The sequence below is a fragment of the Papaver somniferum genome, unplaced genomic scaffold (assembly GCF_003573695.1).
Source record: "Papaver somniferum cultivar HN1 unplaced genomic scaffold, ASM357369v1 unplaced-scaffold_137, whole genome shotgun sequence".
NCBI lineage: Eukaryota > Viridiplantae > Streptophyta > Magnoliopsida > Ranunculales > Papaveraceae > Papaver > Papaver somniferum.
In genome coordinates this window covers 18895287-18910369 of record NW_020622934.1, presented here as the reverse complement: position 1 = coordinate 18910369, position 15083 = coordinate 18895287, and the positions used below count along the sequence as shown (strand labels likewise).

Below are 15083 nucleotides of genomic sequence, written 5' to 3'. Positions count from 1 at the left end.
CGGGCGGGTAACAAAACCCGCCCGCTGTTTGTGGGTGCGGGATTGGTTATGAAAAAAAAAAACCGCAGTCTGTGGGTGCGAGGTTGGTTTTAGCTTATACCCACCCATACCCGCCCATGTGCAGCCCTAGCAATTATTGTCATGTTGTATTTTTAGTTTATTTTGAGAAAAACCCAAAAAAAATAGAAATAATCAATCAAGTATTGTCTTTAAATTTTTAAAAGATTAGCATTAAATTGTTGGTAATTTAACTATTATCATACTTACCAAAAACAAGGAGGAGAGTATAAGAACCTCTCTAAAGAAAATACCCCATCTAAAGTATATCGGTTAAATTAATTCTCGTGGATAAATCAAAATTGTGAGTATAGAGTGGATTCCTCCTCTCACATTCTGATTGTCCATGTCAATTCCTGCATAATTTGTTTTAATAATATATTTTGTAGTATAATCTGATTAATTCATAACGTGGGAGGATCTAAATATGAGCATAGAGCGGCTTCACCTCTCATATTATGACCACGCACGTGAATAATATGCAAATAGTTTATCAAATTACCGATTACGTTGTAGATTATCGATTATCACTCCAAAACTTCAATAAACCTTCAATCGGTAGTGAGTGATAGCTTCCAAATTTCTATCATCATTCAAGAATATATAGGTTAAATCTAGCCTATTTACATCATAAATTACAATTTTAGATGTGGCCTATTAATATTCTCAAACCTTTGTATAATTATGGGTTGTTCTGCTAGTAAGAGTGGTCAGGATCTATTATTGGCAAAGACAAACTCATGGTCGTGGTTGTCCAGACAAAAAATTTCTTCCGCACGTGTGACTTAGCTTTTAGGGAAAGGAATGATTAACCGTGGGCACTCATTGGTTTTCTATATCTATCTCAGTCCCAAAATCCTCCACCCTCAAATTCTTCGTCTTCCTGGCTTACATCATTAAACATGGAACACGCAGGTTCCATTTTGTTAGTCAAGGGGATGTTCTCCGTGATTTTGATCTTTGTTTTAGTTATCAGATCAATCAGAATTGCATAAATTAGTCTCACATCAACCGGGATTGCAAAACTCAAATTACAGGTATGATTTTTCCAGTCTTGGTTCTCTGATTCCCCAAAAATTCGAATTTAAGTTCATTATTTGTATTTAAATTTTGATTAAGTTTGATTCATTATTTGTATAAAAGTTTGATTAAGTTTATTGTGTCCAGGTTTAAAAAGGGTCTATTAAATTTTAACCTAAGTTTTGATTATTGTTCTTCCTTAGGTTAAACAGTATTACGTTTTTCTCTTTTGTGTTTTAGAGTGCTAGGGAGTACTGAGAAACAGAATTGCGAACGAGAGTAGAAAGAGAAATGGGCACAAAAACTCTTGAGTTTCTCATACGAGTTGCGTAGAAAATTCTCCAAAGTCTTAATAGAATCATAATTTAGAGGAATTGGATGGTTTCATGATGATAATTCTGGATATCAAGATGTGCATGTTACTAAGAAATCTTGGTTGATCACTGCTTTGAATGGATACTTGGGGGTTGATTGGTAAGGTTGCTCCTGTAACTTCATTTTTTGGGAAAACAATAAACGATTCATACTAGAAGATTGTTACTTTGCTCTTAACGAGGGATTCAAATGGACGCCCTGAATCTTTGTTTAAATCTTAGGTTGTTTCCCAACTTCGTTATCATAATGGTTGAATTTCTTATGCTAATTGTTGTTATTGCTTTCCTCCTTAACCAGATACATATGCTTTGTTCCTTATTATGTACCACAGCGTTGTTTCTCTTATAGCTTATACGCTGTGATTTCAGGGTACCAGACTGTCCAGACTAACGAAGGTCAGAGATGTCACTCAAGTTCACCTCCACAATCATTATTATTGGATCTCCTAAGAAGAAGTAAACATAAGCCTAAACCCTTGAAAATGAACTTGACCTCTATATATTTCCTTCTCAATTTTGATCTTAAGGGTTTCTTCTCATTTTTTTCAATATGAAACTTAGATTGTGCCAGTTGAGTCTTTGATTATAATTGTTACCACTTGAATTTTAATTGGCACCAAGGTGTTACATTGTCCTACACTAACTATTTGAATAAGAACATCAGTTGGGGATTATTATTGAAATTATGGGTCGGTATCATTGCAGAAAATCGACGGCATGAGCCATTTCAATCTGCTCTTTTGATTATCATTCAAATCTATTTCTTATGGACTTTGGTTTTTTATTCATATTTTGGTGATGGATTTCACTGATGTCTCAAATTCATTGGAAGCATTCGTAAAAGTCAAACAGGTTCGAATCTCCAAATTTATTTTGATTTGTTGGCTTTTTGTATGGGATTTGGTTTGTTTTCATTAAGAATCCGAGCGTTTCATTTTAAAAATTAGAGCCAGCTTAGTGTTGACTGGGTTGTCTTCAGTTGCAGATTTACCATCAATGTGTTTTTTTGGGAGACACATAGAACTATCTAGGTTTTAATTTGCAGTTCATAATTTCGGGATCGAAGCAGCAACAAGGTTCTTTCTTTCGTACCTAGAATTCAATTATGCATGTCTTTTAATATCAAGTTTCAGTAGTTCGTTCTTCAAAATCATGTTTCTTATTATACTGCTTCGCAATCCAAACCATTTCAGAATGTATGAAGCAGTACAAAGTTTTATACCTGCACTAAAGATCACTTAGCACCAGTGATTCTATGTTCCCTCTGTAGTTTTGATCACCTAATTTACATCTTTTTAACTCATGATTTCCATCGAATTTAGACACTTCATTTCTGAACTTTTCCAGTGTGATCGCTCATTTTCCGGATGGTATTACAGGGTTGTTAGAGTTCTAAGCAGCATGGGTTTTCATATAAGTAGTTGGACCAGATGCAGTTGATTCAAAGGAAAGAATGGAAACAAAGATATACAGTAAGTCGCTCTTTATCCTTTTACATCCTATAATATTAACCACTTCTTTTTTAAAAAATCCATTGGTTCTGGCCAACTTTAATGCCAACAATTGACCTTCACAGTTTAACATTTTGTTTGTGGGGTATTATTTCGGAAATCCATACTTCACCCAATGTTTGAAACTCTTCTTACCATGTTTATTAGTATTTCGGAGAACAACATTATTCATCGCACTTAATTCCAGTCTTGACCAAACTGCGGTGGTCATTTGTGATTCAGTTCATTTTGTCCATGATGTGCAGCTCATCTTAGGGTTAAGCAACCATCAGTTCTATCCTTTTTCTGCTTCTTCAGAGATTACGTCGCATTGTTCAGTCGTAATTTGTGCCTTATGTAAGTTTTTTATTCCCATTAGTTTAACATCAAAACTGTTGGTTTATTTTTGTTATGTTCTTATCTACCTGTAATAATATATATGGGTTCCATCCTCTGCCAAATTTAGTCCTTCCTCTCCATTTAATTGATTTTGTGCATGCAGGGTAACAAAGGCGACCATTTTACCACTTTCAGGAAAGACGTCATGTTGCCCTTAACCGGGTTCATGTCTAATAATCCTCAACAAAGTAATCGGTAACTCCTTTTGTAGTTACTGTGAGTAAAGATGTGTCCAGGTTTACTACACCAATTCTTATTATATTCTCTAGCATGTTGATCAGTAAAGTACTCTTTATATTATTTTTTTTGTCTTTGCAGTATGTTGATTAATGTCCTCCTAAATTTCAACCTTAAATTCTTGCATTGCCTGTGAGCTATTACGGTAAAAAGCATCCATTTCATGCATAAAACTCATTGGATCCACAAATTTTATTATATGTTAGTTTGTGAATGGTTGTCTTGGAAGACCTTTATGTCCGATTATTTCAGAGTTCACGGTACTATTCACTGAACTGCACTTGAGTTATGTTGTACGGTTTAGAAAATTTTAATTGTTGATTTAGCAAGAAATGTCAGCACCAACATTATGGATTAAAAGCATTAAAATGATAAGAATACAATGCACACAGGTCGGGTAGTTGCGCACAAAGTAGTCCCCTATTGAGTGGAGATTACACTCTGCACAACCGAAAACAGTTTTGCCTAACTGTTCTCAACATAATACATATGTAGCTTTTTGTTAATTGCTAGGAGATGCAGAGAAGGTAATAAAAATTAGAGCATATATGTTGTTATTTTCAAGAATGTGTAACATGGTAAAGTCACAATAACAAAGCACTTTGATATCATTACTATGAGGAAATCTATTACAAGTATGCCTCGAACTTGACGAGCTTAATTTTTCCGTAATGGCAAGAGTGTTCATTTCTTTTATAAGTATTCTGTACCCAAATCCTTTTATAAGTATTCTGTACCCAAAGCCTTATATGCAAAGCTGTTTATAATGTTATTGCTCCTAATCGAGGTAATTATGTGCACTCTTCCACATGCTATTCGATCTCAAGTTTCGTACTGTTGTACCGCAGCAAACTATGGCTTGACCCAGCAAATGTGAATGCCAAAGAGGTGATATGCCCATTGGGGTGTCTTCTTGGTGCTACAGGTACCAAATTCGTGCTTTGTTTATCTATAAAATGTGTTTGGTTAGTAAATTGTGGTGTAGTGATATTGAGAACCACGGTGTTATTTATTATGCATATATACTGGCACATGAATGAGATTTGCTGTACACTCGCGGGAGGTATTGTGTCAATGACCTGGGCCACGCACGTCGAATCTATGCTCATAATTTCCTGTTCAGGGATTCTCGATAAAATGTTATAGATAACGAGATCAAGGTGATCATAGCCAGAGAGTAGTTGGTATGACCGTTTGATAAGTATATGGTGTTTCTATTCATAATACACAGATTTTTTTTTTTTGGCTCGGTGTTCATAATACATGGCAATAAGATAGTGAAAGAGTTATCTATGCGCTTTAGGTCGAGAATGGAACTTTGAACATGATATAGACACTCATTTGGCCATTTGGGTAGGTCGAGAATTCAATTCTTCTTATATTCTCTAGCATGTTGATCAGCAAAGTACTCTATATTATTTTTTTCCCTTTGCAGTATGTTGATTAATGTCCTCCTAAATTTCAACCTTAAATTCTTGCATTGCATTTGTTCAGCCATTACAGTAAGAAGCAACCATTTCATGCGTAGAACTCATTGGATCCACAAACTTTATTATATGTTAATTTGTGAATGGTTTAGAATGATTGGGCGACTGATGGGTGCCTAACACCTTCCCATATCGTACTAGAATTTCCATACCCCGAACTCTCTGATAGCAGACCTTGAACATGTAAGTCATAACTAGATTTTGTTTTCCCAAAAGAATTCGAACTAGTAAAAAAGGGTCCTGATTCCCCTTAGTCAGGTGGCGACTTTAAAATATCTCTCTTTTCTTTGGAGAGTTAATTCTTATTAAGAAACTAGTAAGAAGTTATCTCTGTACGAACTTGGGCGATAAACATCCAAGAACGGATGAGCACATAGACTTCACCCCCATAATAATTAGGGTCGGAACAGCCTGACTCTTGACCCGTGCTACTACTCGATTTCTACAGTGGCCACTATGTTGAGGACCTAAGAGATTCAACTTGAAAAATGATTAATGTGAAAATTTTGTAATCTTTTTGTTTATTATGTACTAATGTTCACTTATCTAAGATTTTGTGATTGAAGGTACTTGTCTAAGCATAAGCAACCATAACGCAAAGGGAACTTACACTCGTCCACAGGAAAATATCAGTCTTATGCTTAGAAGCATGATACAAGAGAAATGATATGGGGAACCATTAAGGATTTCCATATCCTTTAAATCAAGCCCACAAACACTACCCAACCACCCATATTTCACTACCCAATTTCCATATCATTTTAATCAAACCCACAAACACTATCCAATCACCCATATTTCATTACCCAATTACCCATTTCCAAAAATCTCTTCAACATTACCGACATTCTCTTTTCTCATCAATTAAAAGAATTCCCTCCTTCTCCCCCACACCATAAAATCGTGACACTTTAATATTTTTAATATATCCCCATTTAACCCATTACCAAAAAAAGCAAAAAATTATCCTTCTCAAATCCCACTAAAAACTACTCTTTTACAAAAAAAAATAAATAAACCTCTCTCATCCCACCATCCATCAAACAATTTTAAATACATCACATGCACCCCAATATTCATCTTCATCATTTTCTCCATACATTTTTTACACCTATCCCATACCTTTCTACAACTATATAAGACATGCCTTGCTTCGTTTGGAAACCAAGGAATTACACCCAAAAAAAAAACCAACCGTTTTTCACACCCTACAATCAAGTATACCAAGAAAATCTTACTCTGCCCAAGAAAGATTTATTCTTCCCATATAAAAGAAAGTCAATAATGTTGCATTGACCGTGGCAAATCCCGGGAGAGAGAAAGTTAACCTGCCCCCTTTTAACTCCTGGTGGGTCCCTCAAGGCTCTCTTTCCCTGGATTTTCCACGGTCAACGTAGCACTACTCAAGGGAAGTTCATTTTCTCCCCATGCAAACAAAAAAATTCTAATTTTCACACCCACATCTTTCAACCAAGCAGAATTATTATCTTCAAAATAGAAAATACTTCTTCTTACATATTCCAAGTCTACAATCTCATTCCACTTAAGAATATATTCATGTATTTTGCTATTTAATCAAAGAACAATTTCAATTTCCTCCTAAATATTAGCAATTATTGTCATGTTGTATTTTTAGTTTATTTTGAGAAAAACCCAAACAAAAATAGAAATAATCAATCAAGTATTGTCTTTAAGTTTTTAAAAGATTAGCATTAAATTGCTGGTACTTTAACTATTAGCATACTTACCAAAAACAAGGAGGAGAGTATGAGAACCTCTCTGAAGCAAATACCCCATATAAGGTATATTGGTGAAATTAATTTTCGTGGGTAAATCAAAATTGTGAGTATAGAGTGGATTCCCCCTCTCACATTCTGATTGTCCATGTCAATTCCTGCGTAATTTATTTTAACAATATTTTTTGTAGTAATCTAATTAATTCATAACATGGAGATCTAAAAATGAGCCTAGAAGCTTCCCCTCTCATATTATGACCCCGCACGTGAATAATATGCAAATAGTTTATCAAGTTACCGATTAAGTTGCAGGTTACCGGTTATCACTCCAAAACTTCAATAAGCCTTCAATCGGTAGTCCGTGACAACTTCCAAATTTCTATCATCATTCAAGAATATATATTTTAATCTATACTATTTACATCAATAAATTACAATTTTAGATATGGCCTATTAATATTCTCAACATGCTCGGGATTGATCTAGGTTCCCCATACCCTTGAATAATTATGAGTTGTTCTGCTGGCTATATGTATTAGTCCAAGAGTCACAAGTGAGTATATAACATTTTTAAGGAAAGTTGTAAATATTATTCCCATATAATCATGAAGTATAAGCCAATCATATGACTGGGCGACTGATGGGTGCCTAACACCTTCCCATCTCGTACTAGAATCTCCTTACCCTGAACTTTCTGATAGCTTACCTTGAACATGTAAGTCATAACTAGATTTTGTTTTCCCAAAAGAATTTGAACTAGTTTAAAAGGGTCCCGATTCCCCTTAGTCAGGTGGCGATTTTAAAATATCTCTCTTTTCTTTGCAGAGTTGATTCTTATTAACAAACTAGTAAGAAGTTATCGTTGTACGAACTTGTGCAATAAACATCCACGAACGGATGAGCACATAGACTTCACCCCCATAATAATTACGGATTAGAATATCCCGGATCTTTTCCCGTGCTATAATTCGATTTCTATAGTAAGCTCACTACTAGATTCCTGCATGGGTTTTTCAATATCCATTTTCAATGATCGTTTAGATCTAGATATATTTTTCCTTTAGATGTACCATTTCCTTTAAAATCATCAAACTTTTAGGAAAGGAAGAAGAAACAGCGTTACATACCTTGGATGAATTAGACTTTTGAAAAAGTTGAAGAACATTTTTCAAGCGACTAGCCCTTTGATGAAGTTTGTTGGCATACCTCATTTTTTGTTTGTACTTGAAGCACTGTTTGAGTTCGTGACCTTTAGTGGTACAATAAGAGCATGTTTATTGAGTACATATTCAGGAGCATCTCAGGTTTCTCCGGATAGGCACACTTGAGATGATCCTAAAATATTAGTAACATAATTTTTACTAATAAGTGAAAAATCCATTATATTCTCAAGCGTATTTGATGAAAACTATTTAATAAACTTATCAAGATTGATGTGAGCATTAGTACTTTCATCAAAAAACCACTTCCACCAAAAATGCTATGCTTAGAACATCTTCCTCTTATGACTCATAATGATCTTTTTTGTTTTGAAGGGAAGTGTTAGAGCATTGCTCGGTCGAACTCACAAGTGTTTCTATATCAAGCTTGTTGTCAAATTAAGTTGTTAAAACTATATTTTGATTTCTAGTATACAATTAGTTAAGTCTCGGTCTAGGACAGTGGAGTTGATAAATGAGCCAGTCATCATTTGTGTTCTACCGTTTGAAGGTGGAGATCAACCGAAGCTTTTGAAGAACTTCATCAACAAAAGGTAAGTGAAGACTGAACCACATATTTCTCAAGTTATATTCACTTTTCTATCTTGATGATTGTCGCATAACTAATTAGACTAGATTGCATAAACAAAAATTTCGAGTAGATAACCAATTTTTTAGTTTACGAATTTATCGAGATATAATGACTAAGCTTAATGAACATTTGTTCATACTTGATCAAATTCGGTGGAGAACAATTTATTGTCCGGAACCAAATCATGATTCAAGTTCATTATTCAAAAATAACCTGGAACAGTGATAAGTGTCATTATTGTTACTCATGAATGTTTTGAATTAATTTAGAGAAATATAGTACTGATATATTCGGAATACAAGACAGTGTTATCAGTCTAACGAACTGAGAAAACTGTTATATGTACACGTAGTGGAGTAGCTACAGATCGACTTTCAGATTTGTGTGGTATGCATATTCATAAGTACATCATGGGAAAATATGTTTATTTCATAATCCGGATAGGTTTGTATATTCGTATACAAACAATTGTAGAACTGTTGTAAGAGACACGAGTTAAACTAATCAAACAGGTATGCGAAGCAAAAAAGTTCTATTTTCTAGAACCAGTTTAGTACCCAAACCGGTATGCAGGATGAATGTAATGTGAAATCTGGAACTGACAAAGGTCTAAAGAGTTTGCAAACCGGTACATGAACTAAAAATTTCTGTAGACTCCGAAACTTTTAATTGGGTCAAAGATTGCAAAACGCTACGTGAACTGAAAAGTTATGTAAGAGTCCGGAACTTGGTAATTGCATAAGTGTGCAAACTGGTTTATGAACTGAAAAGTTCTGTTGACTCCGGAACTCGATAATTGCATATGAGTTTGCAAAATAGTCCTCGTACTGTGACTCAACTGATTCACGAACGTTTCAAGTAATTGTACCTTGTACATTTACAAACTATGTCGATCATGATTCAATTGCGATTAAATTATTTCTATGAAGTAATTTGCATTTGATCTTTTCTCTAAGTAACATTAGACTCAATTGATCACATGATTTTAACTCAATCTTAATGTCTTAGTGAAGATGAAAATGAGTGTTAAGATTTTAAGTCCAAATCGTCTAGTTTCGGCTAACCATGTTGAACATAATCTTTATACACGGTTCGGTTACAGTTTACCTAACCATAGTTTATATCTTGTATATATGATTTTAGATTCAAAGCTTTCATCTAATGGCAGATATTGTTTACTTGGTTCGAAATCTATCTTAGCTAAAACCTAAAGAAACCTAGGCTTTGAAGTCTATACAAGGGGAACTCTTGGCAACTTGGATCTTTGAATCCCGACACTACTTTTTGGTGTGTCCTAATTGTATCTAGAGTCGTCCTCTCCAGAAACCCTTTTAGGGTTTAGCGACTATAAAGACTTCACAGGGATTCGTGAAGCCAGGTCCAGTTATCTTTTACCTTGATAACTTGAGTATCCTGATCTTGATTGTTTATAGAGCTTGCTCCAACAATCAAGATAGTTAGTAATCACTCTTCGTCTCATACTTTGTTGATTCCGCAAGTTTTATACTTGTGAGGTGAATAATAATCTAGGTCGCACTTCAAGTTGCATAATTCCGGATTTTTAGAGTAGCCGAACTTTTTTCTAAGTTTTTATCGATTTCCATTACCTGGATCTATCGTTTGATTTGATCATTTGTTTAGATCATAAATCATAAAATCAATTATAGGCTTAATCCGTGAGAGGAAAATTTGGTTTAAAGTCTTCAATTGAGGTTGAAGCAACTCTTAGTTGTGGGTGACATCAGCTAAGAGAATCAATTGCGTAGAGTCTTGCGAGATTCAAGATGCGTAAGGAACGCGACTGTATCTTAATCGGTGTATTTCCTATTAGGTCTCAACTACATTCCAGACCGAAGTTAATTGGTAGTAGGCTAGTGTCTGTAGCGGTTTAATACAGTGTGGTGTTCAATTTGGACTACGTCCCGGGGTTTTTCTGTATTTGCGGTTTCCTCGTTAACAAAACTTCTGGTATCTGTGTTATTTATTTTCCGCATTATATTATTTATCTTTATAATTGAAATATCACAGGTTGTGGGTTAATCAATCACATGAGCTAGGTCTAACCTTGTTAGTTGGAAAAGACTTGATTGATCCTTGGACATTGGTCTTTGGTACCGTGCAAGAACTCTCTTTGTAGTTAGGTTCACGGATTCAATTATGTAAACGTTCTAATAACGAGAGAGAGAGAGAGAGAGAGAGAGAGAGAGAGAAATATAACTCTAGGCACTTTCCTTAATTGAGTTTTACTCTCGGAATTGTATTGAGTTTGTCCATACATATTGCCTAAGAAAAAATTGGTGGTGTATCTCGGTACCCATGCGTTTTCAGTTGGTATCAGAGCAAACAAACACATTAAGACCTAATAAGTCTGTGTTTGAAGCAGTCTGAGTATATGGACATAAGTAAAATCTCGACTTATGTACACCAGAAGTTATTAAAGATCTGTTCGAGTATGTTTTCTTCAGGGTATTTTTTTTCTTAGAAAATTCTCGGGTTATCTATGTCTCAGTTGGAAGTAAAGTATCTTTAAGAAAAAATAAAAGTTCCTTCAACAAGGTTGATTACAGGAAACGTCATGTTAAAAGTAATAAGTTACGCTGTCTTAAAAAATTGTTATCCAGTCTTCTTAAGGAATGCGACGAAAAAGTAGTTATAGACGAAAATCTCCATATATCTTTTAAAAAAACTTTTAAAATCTTGGAACACCTTTGGCTGGTTCTAAGAAGGATTAATTATGTACGACTGTCTTGCACTGGAAAAGTCTACTTTCAGTGTGGCGCCTTCGGAAATGTCAAAAACTCTTGCAATTTTAATGCAATGATATTGACTGCTTCAGATTATTACAAAAATAAATAAATTATAACAATAAGGAAGGAAAAAAAAAAAAGGCTGTCGTGCTGCGAGGAATGACATGCCTTGTGGTTGTCCTATCTCTTAACAACTTCATGAAATTATCCTATCTTGAAATATCGTGAGATGGGGAAAAGCAACTGTAAAGGTTGGTTCTTGGTTGTTTCTACCTTGTATTGTATTGTCTTAAGGATGTTTACTTTTAGCAATTTGACAAGAAAAAAAAGACTTGGTGTAATCTGTCATGATTTGGAAATACATCACACATTATGGAGCTAGCTCCAATTTTGTGATGTAATAAGATCATTGTGATTCACCGCACATCCAAAAATCAATATCTCTTGTTCTTTGAAACTTTTCGTTGAGCTAAGAATAAGATAATCATCTTATATTGATGTTGTTATATAATTTTAAACCCTTAAAAAAAACGTTTCGTTTGAAAGACTTTAATGTATCGAATAAAGTGTATTTTCTTTCTTTCTCAATTCATGAACTTTGCCACCCAAATCTGGTCGAACCATGTACGACATGAGTTAAAGAGTACATTTACTCCCTTAACACTCCTTCTTCCGAAAACAAAAGGAATTAAGAGCTGAGTCGAGGTTTCTCAATCCGAAGTATTTTGATTATCTTATTTATTTATTTTAAAAAGGGGGTGTTCTGTTTTTGACTAAGTGAGATTTTTCTTGTTTTTATCCAGGTCTTTCCAACTGGCTCTTATGCTCTAGATATTTATCTGTTGAGATAAGATCAAAGTTTATTATAACGATCTGCTTAATGGTGTCCGTACACAACTCTTGTGCTCGAAGACCCATGTGCGTTCAGTTCCGAAACCATCCCTTATCTTGAGTCAAAGCTTCTTCAAGAAGATTCTCAATAGGAATCTCTCTTCCATTAGGTTTCTTAACCAAGAAACCAATAAAGGTATATATATATAACCAAGGTATCATTACCCTGTGTTGTATACATGTGCTAGAATATCTTAGAACATTCACGAATCATGGATGCTCCTAAGATCTCAGACAACATAAAGGAAGATAATAAGAAGGTTGAGGATGATAGTTCAAAAGAAGTTATTGGATTTCGCAGTAGTCCACTTATCATATCCTGTTATTTTTCTCAAGAACAAGTAGGATCTAATCCGGTTCAAATGACATATGGTTTGGTTGAAAATCTGATGAAGGATTTTGTAGTTGTATTTGTTCAATTGTGTGCTACCAAAAGGGATCTCAAACTTCTCGATTTGGAACTGGAAAAAGCCTCTAAAGACCTCGGCTCTCTCAAAACGCAAGTCGCAGACTACATATGATTTTGTTTTTCTTTTGTTTTGGTTATCTAGGAAACTTCTTTTGAGGAATTTGTTCATGAGAAGGATAACTAGGGTTTGGCATAGAAAAGATTGTGATTACACATAGCTATTTCCAACGTTTTTCATCTTTCATGTTTTTAGATTTAATTGGTTAAATTCTAGAGTTGTTGGAAGATGAACTTGCAGTATGTAATCATTATTAATTTAATTATTGCAAAAATCTTATGAAATAGTTGTGCCTTTACGTTCTCTTGAATCGAGCTAATATTTCATATATTCTTAGAAGTTAAATCTATTGTGTTTTAATAAACAAAAAATAAAACAAATTATTTGAGAATTTTTCTCGCAGTATTGATCTTTTTGATCACACCTTTGTGTTTTGGTGCTTGACACACTCTGTATGATTCTCTTATGTTGAGTAAAATCGAGTAAAATTGTCTCGTTATAAATCCTTGTGATTTGGTAATGTTTACAAAACCTTATTTTTCACGAAAGTAAGGACAGTCATGTTGTTTCGCTCGGGAATGACATTTTATGAGGGAGAGTTCTTAAATGAACTTGTGCTTAATTGCTATATCTTTGTGCGGAGTGTGGCTGTGAAATTATAAGGGGGATTCTTGTATCTTTTTAATCTCCTAGGATGAGCGTTAAGTATTTATTACTGTCTGATATCATCTAAAACAAGTTGATATGAGGAGTTGCATTTTAAATATGTTATTATGTAGTATCTCCATCTTCCTTAAGCTTGAGATATCTTTTGGTTTTATTCATTATGATCCCGCGGTTTTGTACCTTTGTTAATTTTATTGACAAAAAGGGGGAGAATTATTTAGTATGTTAATACTACATCCATATGGTTTACATATCATTATGTAAGGGGAAGTGGATCATTTAAGCAATAGGTTTTTCTATTAAACAAAAGATGTAAGTATTGATTAAGGGGGAGAAACATATCATTATAGTATTACTTCAGAGTTGAGATAAATTGAACTTTGGAGAAAAGATAATAATATTATGTGTCTGCATAACAACGATTGAGAATATTTTATTTTAAAAAGTTGTTATTGCTATGAAATCGGTTCTTTAACAACAACAATGTTGAGTTGAACACGTTCAGAATCATTGCAACCTGAAATTACGAAGACTTCAAGAAGAGTTGGAGAAACCAAGGAAATCAAGAAGACATGGGGGATCGAAGAGTTTTTTCAAAACTGTTTTTTGTTATTAATATGTGTTAAATAGTTTTTTCACTAAAATTGACAAAGGGGTAGATTGTTAGAGCATTGCTCGGTCGAACTCACAAGTGTTGTTATATCAAATTTGTTGTCGAATTTAGTTGTCAAAACTATATCTTGATTTCTAGTCTACTATTAGTTAAGTCTCGGTCTAGGATAGTGGAGTTGAGAAATGAGCCAGTCATCATTTGCATTCTACCGTTTGAACGCGAAGATCAACTGAAGCTTTTGGAGAACTTCATCAATAAAAGGTAAGTGAAGACTGAACCACCTATTTCTCAAGTTATATTCACTTTTCTATCTTGAGACGATTGTCGCATAACTAATTAGACTAGATTGCGTAAACAAGAATTTCAAGTCGAGAACTAATTATTTTGTTTACGAATTTATCGAGATGTAATGACTAAGCTTAATGAAAATTTGTTCATAATTGATCAAATTCGGTGGAGAACAATTTATTGTTCGGAAACAAATTATGATTCAAGTTCATCATTCGAAAATAACCTGGAACAGTGATAAGTGTCATTGTTGTTACTCAGGAATGTTTCAAATTGATTTAGAGAAATATAGACTACTATATTCAAAATAAAAGACAGTGTTATCAGTATTACAAACTGAGAAAACCGTTATATGTATGAATCCGTATTACATGTATTTGTACACGTAGCAGAATAACTATATATCGACTTTCAGATTTGTGTGATATGCATACTCGTATGTACATCATGGGAAAATCTGTTTGTTTCGTGATATGGATAGGTTTGTATAACAATTGTGGAATTGTGGTAAGTAAACCAGGCTAAAATGATCAAACCGGTATGCGAACCAAAACAATTCCATGTTCTAGAACCAGTTTACTACCCAAACCGGTACGCAAGCTGAATGTTCTGTGAACTCCGGAACCGGCAAAGGCCTAAGAGTTTGCAAACCGATACATGAACTAAAAAGTTCTGCAGACTCCGGAACTTTGAGTTGGGTCAAAGTTTGCAAATCGTTACGTGAACTGAAAATTTCTGTAAGAAACCCGAACTTGTTAATTGCGTAAGTTTTCAAACTGGTTTATGAACTGAAAAGTTCTGTTGACTCTGGAACTCGGTA

At 34.3% G+C, this 15083-nt stretch overlaps 1 long non-coding RNA gene across 10 annotated transcripts; it reads left to right on the top strand.

The window, feature by feature from the left end:
• The first annotated feature begins 895 nt into the window (after positions 1-895).
• Positions 896-6668, top strand: LOC113334715. 10 transcript variants are annotated; one of them, XR_003352893.1, is made up of 9 exons: positions 896-1094; positions 1318-1551; positions 1821-1907; positions 2157-2303; positions 2431-2527; positions 2831-2923; positions 3208-3298; positions 3444-4502; positions 5631-6668. It is a non-coding gene; the product is annotated as an uncharacterized LOC113334715 (long non-coding RNA). The 10 variants fall into 10 exon arrangements; XR_003352892.1 differs by having other exon boundaries at positions 1318-1673; XR_003352889.1 differs by lacking the exon at positions 1318-1551.
• The last annotated feature ends 8415 nt before the right edge of the window (positions 6669-15083 follow it).